The sequence below is a fragment of the Lepidochelys kempii genome, chromosome 8 (genome assembly GCF_965140285.1).
Source record: "Lepidochelys kempii isolate rLepKem1 chromosome 8, rLepKem1.hap1, whole genome shotgun sequence".
NCBI classification, from domain to species: domain Eukaryota; kingdom Metazoa; phylum Chordata; order Testudines; family Cheloniidae; genus Lepidochelys; species Lepidochelys kempii.
The window spans coordinates 106335400-106341399 of record NC_136387.1 but is presented as its reverse complement, the minus strand read 5'-3'; positions in this window follow the sequence as shown (position 1 = coordinate 106341399).

Below are 6000 nucleotides of genomic sequence, written 5' to 3'. Positions count from 1 at the left end.
GGTTTCTTCATTTCCCATTCCTGTCCCAGGCTCGGTTGTTATCAGGGTTAGCATCTCGCAAGGAGAGAATTCACACTCCAGCAGCCAGAGACCTAGGGGAGCAGATGAACTGCTAAGGAGCACAAATCCCATTTTCTATGCAAATAGCTGGTGTATTTGTGAACTTGCTGGGGAGAACCCTCACATCAGGGCCTGGAGAAACAATTGTCTCGCTGCAAAAAGGTTTCCATGAGGTGCGAGTGGCTCCTTAAAATGTTCATTGATCTCTCAAGAGCTGGACATCAGCATTGTTTGAATTCCACCCAATAAACCCCTTCATTGAGAGAATTGGGTCATTAAGGAATGTGAGCTCAGAAAGGGGAATGAAATCTTGTCTTCTGCTCCCCAGGCCTGTGTTTCTGTCCTTCCACTGAGATCTTTATCCTTCACTAAGGGTCAATTGTGTTAATTTCCCACTGGCGGGGATACAGATCAAAGTCTCCAGCTCAGAGATGGCTTCCGCCCTGGGGGCGCATTTAAAACTATGTTCCTAATGGGCACTTTTTTTTTTGCCTTTGAAATGAACCAAACTGCACCAAAGGCCAAACTATAGCAAGGGAGATTCCCCCTAAAGCCATACAAGGGCTCTGAAAAGACACAGCCCTGTTTCCAAGGGCGGGGGGGTCTCCTTGGTGTAGGTAATCCACCGACTCGAAAGACTGGCCCTGTCTACATGGGGACTGCGGTTGGTTTCACAGCCCCAACCGGGTATGGATTTTTCAGATCCCTGAGGGACGCAGTTGACCCGACCGAGTGTTCTAGTGGAGAGCCGGCCTCAGTCGACAGAACTGCGCTCGTAGCGGGCGTGGAGAACTGGGCTCAGGAACGGGGTCTGTGCAGGCCTGAACCCTTCCCCCAAGCGAGGTAGTTAAGCCGACCTCACCCCTGTGCAGACAGCGCCAGGCTGATGGAAGAAGTCTCGCATTGCCCTGGCTAGCGGCTCTTGGGGAGGGGATTACCTGTGCCCTGGGAGAACCCCTAGATGTTTCCAGTACGGTGGCACTTGGGATGAGTGCGCTCGCCCCGTGGGGCTGCCCCCTTCCTTAGTCTCCGGGCCTGGCCTGTGCGGGAGAGTCACGCTGCTTTGTCCTGACCCAGGGCCCGAACTGCTCTTGCTAAATCAGTGCTACCCCTGTATGGAAGCTCTTCGTTCAGTGGAAACCTGGCCTAGAGCTGTTTAGTTCAAAGCAGCACTCGAGTCCCACGGCCCCAGCTCCCCAAAACGTGCCGGACTGATATGAGCCAGGGCTGACACGATTGCAAAGTGCCCAGTTTGCACCAGTTTAACTAAACCGATTAAAACACGCGCTTTAGTACAGTGGTGCCCATTCTGGGGAAGCCAGGCCTAGAGCTGAGCCAGCAGGTGCCTAGCTGGATAGATCTGTCTATCTGCTTCTACCATCATCCTTGGCTGGACTTTCTGCGGCCCCGTTTGGTTAGGGGACTTGCCCAGGGCCACTCAGAGAGGCAGTGGCAGAGCTCTGAGCAGACCTCTTGAGTCGCAGCCCTGGCTTAACCAGAGACCAGCCTTAGCTTCTGTCGCAGGCCAGCATGCAGCCTCTGGGTAGCTGCAGCCTCTGTTCACTGCCAGTCAGGGCGGATGGACCTGGGGCCCAGAAGGGAACGACTGTAGCAGGTGCAGACCCCAGCAGGGGCCACGAAAGGCAACGGGGTGCAGTTGTCGGGGGTTGAAAATTGCATTATGATCTAAAGCACAGAAACGCCGTCTCTTCCCTGCCCGCACACCGAGACCCTGCTGAGCCCAGCCTTCTGGAAACACATGCGCCCGTTGCTGCATAGGGGCAGCAGGGCTAGTGCTGAGATCTGTCACATCCCCAGAGGAAATGCCAGGGGGGCAGGAATGCTTTGTCCCTGGAGACGGGGTTGCCAGGCTCAGAAGCCCTGCCCTGCCTGGGTGCCAGTCAGCCCACCCTGTCGGGTAGGCCACTGCCTAGGGTAGGCCAAGGAGATGGTCCCTTTTCACAGCAGAGTCCACAGAGCTCTGGACAATCCAGTCAAAAGCTTATCTGGGGGAAGTTATTAATTATTATTATTAATTAGCTGTACTACCGTAGTGCTGAGGTGCCCCAGTCACAGCCCAGAACCCCACTGCGCTAGGCACTGTACAAACACAGAACAGCAAGGGGGTTTCCTGGCCTGAGGGGCTCCGGGCTAAGCAGCCAGCTCTGCAGCCAGCCTGTGAGGGTGGGGAGCACCGGATCACAGTCGTAGCCGCACGTGTGCGCACGCACACCGGGGACACGCACAGAATGCCACACTGAACTCTCTCTCGCTTGCACACACATACACGCGCACGTGATTGCAAGGCAGCCTCCAATCCTGCTTGCAGCCCTGGGTGTGTAACTCCCTTCTCCCAGCTCCCGGGCTGCAGGGACTGTGAAATCTGGGTTACTATTGGTGATGATGATTTTCCCCTTCATTAGGCCCGGCTGAGGGAAGCCTCTGATTAAAGCAACAGGCCCAGGATATTAATTGGCTGGGATGTGTCATTGGCAGGGCGGAATCAGCACTGGCCTGAGCACTTGGGCTGTCGCCTTCCTGGGCACCCGCTACTGGGAAAGGAACAGTGAAAGTCACCAGAGGCCAGGCCGTTTGAGGGGGGCCAGGTGGGTGCAGGGGGCCCAGGCCAGGTTGCGTGAGGGGGGCCAAGCCAGGCTGTTTGCCAGGACCTTGGTTGGTGCTGTGGCCAGGAAGCCGCAGAAGGCAGCTGTGTCTCGAATGAGTGAGGGGTTCTTGGCCCAGCTCCGGGGGTGACAGAGGCCCCAGGCCTGGCTGGTGATAAGGGGCTCTGTCATTAGCCCCACAGAAGCCCAGGGCTGGCATGGACCACAGCGAGCCAGCTCCCCTCTCATCCTGTGGGGCCCCTCCAGGGCTTGGGGGGGGGCAAATACGCCCAACCCCCGCCTGCTGCCAGCACTAAGAGGGGGAAGATACTCAATTTTGTGGATGGCGGGGTGGGGGGGTAGCTGGTCCAGCCTCAGCTCCACTCCTGCTGTCAGCCTGGAGGGGAAGGGTCCCCGCCGCAGGGGGGCACAGCACATCCCAGCGCCCTTGGGAGAGCCGAGGGGGCTTCTGGGCCATGGCCTCCATGATGCGCTGGTTCTGGGGTGGCAGCCATGACACCCCAGCAGCTGTCGGGCACCTGCTGGGTGGGTCACTGCTTCCCAGGTCAGCAGAGACTCCTGGCGAGAGCGGGCAGGCTGCGGGGCGGGTTGCCCTCCCTGGGCCAGAGGTCCTCCACTGCTCCCGCTCGCTGGCTGGGTTGCTCAAGCCCAGAGCTGGTGCAGCGTGGACGTGGGCACGGAGCGGGCGAGGTGTTCCCCAGCCGGGGGTAGAGAGATCGGACGCTGCCCGAGCCCAGGCTGGCAGCGTGGCACACCCGGCGGGGCGGGGGCGGAAGAGTTGCTTGCAGCATGCAGCAGGAGGAGGACGGGGACCGTCCTGAGTGGCTACCTGGATCCAGGCTCCTCCGGAGCTCGGGTTGGGGCATGGGGCCAGGCTGGGCTCTGTCCATTATTCCTGGGTTCCCCTTGATCCCAGCTGAAGCACCCGCTGTCCATGGGGGAGTGCCTGGCCTCAGATCCTATCCCTGGAGCACCGGGCAGCAGCCAGGGAGCTGCTCTCCATAGCAGGCATGCCTGTCTCTCCTGGGACAAGCCAGGTGTCCCTGGGAAAGGGCCCCCTACTCCTCAGCAGGCCATCAGCGCCTCGCTCCCCACAGGGAGATCACACAGCCGCAGCAGCCAGACAATGGCTCTCCATTAAGGCCCCTAACAGCCCTGACTTGCCCCAAGCCTTTACAGACAGAGCCATGAGGAGGGCTGGGAAGCGCTGGCTGTTTGCCAGCCGTGCCCCACAGGCCCTTTGAAGTGTCCTCCAGCCAGGCCCCAGTTCTCCCCTCCTCCAGAAACCGGGGGCTCCCCGTCCCCCAGCCACACTCCCTGTGCCAAGGGGCAGGGGACCAGGTGATGGGAGTGTAGTGACTGGCTCCCAACACTGCCGGAGTGGGGCGGGGGGCGCGGCACAGGGAGATGGGAGCCCAGTTTCGGGGCGACGGTTCCTGTCCGTTCACAACGTGGCTTGCACACAGCCCTTCTGCAGTCCAGAGGGGCCCAGAGCCATGTCTGGGTGATGAGTTCCTCTCCGGTCTCGTCTCAAAGGGCATTGGTTGGCGGGACAGACACGCACAGTCCTCCCCACGCCTGGCCACCCGCCGGGCTGTCTGACACCATTTCCCAGAATACACCAGCTGTGCGGTGTGGCAGGACTGCGTGAGCTGTAACTACAGCCGGCAAGCCTGGTCCAGCAGCCTGCCCCGAGAGCCGGTGGCCTGACATCGGAGCCAAGCTCTGCCCTGGGCTCCGAAACGGTGCCGGCTGCGGTTTGCAGCACCAGATCCACTGCACCTGTAGGAGACATGCCCAGGAGCTGGCCAATGGCCCTGTGCAAAATGAGTTTGGTGAGTCTCTATCCCCTTCTCCGTGGGCCGGTACACGCGTCACAGAACAACAGCACAGGGGTCCCCCTCGTGGCAGCCTGGGCACAGAGGCCAGGGCCTGGGTGGCCCGCAGAGAAGAATCTGCCCACGGGGGGCACACCAGCAGTGGGCAGGGGTGGGGGAGCCCAGCCATACCCACTAAAGCTGGAGAGGAAGGGTGATGTAATTGCTAAGGCGCTGGCTGGGATTTCAGTTCCATTCCCGGCTGTGCTACTGCTCACTGTGTGTCCCTGGGCATGTCACTTGATCTCCCTGGGTCTTAGTTCCCCGTGTGTCGCATGGGGAGGATGATTCTGTGTGTGTCTAATTAGATTGCCAGCCCTTGGAGGCAAGGGTGGTCTCAGACTCCGTGTGTGTCCATGCAGCGCCCGGCACAGTGGGGCCTGATCCCAACTGGTGCTTCTGTAATGTGCGTAACTGATAGTACCTCACGGCAGCCATCCCCAGCCATCCCACACCTCTTCCAGCTGGACTCGGAAAGGGGAAGCCAGTCTGGAAAGCGGCTCCTGCCTCTTTCCACAGCAGCGAGGCACGAGCCGGGACAGATATGCAGGTACCAGGTCACAAGGGGGCTCTGAAAAAATCTGCTGGTTTGCTTTGATCTGGGTGGAAAATCACCCAGCTGGCCGGGACCAGGAGGGCAGCGGGGTGGGGTGGGGGGCCCAGTGCTGGTTCCGTTGGGTAATGAAGAAAAAATGTGTTTTGCTGGAAAGATTTTCCTCTCCCAGCTGGGGAGGCAACATCCGACCCTTATTTTCCTTTCCATGCGGGACAAGCACGAGCAGCGGCTCAGCCTGGGCTCTGGGGGGCGTGGATGAAGCCAGCTGGCTTCTCGCGGGCACGTGGGGCAGACGAGCTGGGGAGCCTCGGGGGTCGAGGAAAGGTGGATCCAAGCAAGGACCGTGGAGTAGGAAAGACGGAGCTGCTGTTCCGGACACTGTCTGGAGTCAGGGCTGCTCCCCTGTGATCCTGACACACACCCGGGAGATCAGGCAGGGCTGTCCCTGCAGTGGGTTTTAAAGTAATCCCTGTACACTGCCAAGGACCCCCCTAGACCGATACCGGGGTTGCTCCCTGCCCTGGTGAATGCAGCATGCTGCTGGCTAGGTGCTGGGCCATTGCCCTGCTCCGCTCGCACCAGCGGCCGTCTTGGGGCTAAGGGCTGGGGAAGGACGTGTGCAGTGCTGTCCCGTTTCCACTCGCCGCCCAAGTGTGAGGGTAGGACGGGGGCTGCCTGCCCTGGCGGAGGCCCGAAAACAATCCCAGGGCCTGCTGCTGTGTCCTGGGCAGACGTGCGCCCTGTGTGCCGGCCCGGGAGCCGCGTGAGGAGCAGTGCACGGAGTCGCATGCGCCCTGTGTGCCGGCCTGGATGGTGCGAGAGCCATGTCTGCGAGTGGAAGCAACGTCTGCACTGGGGGGGCTGGGACCCTGGGGGGCTGGGA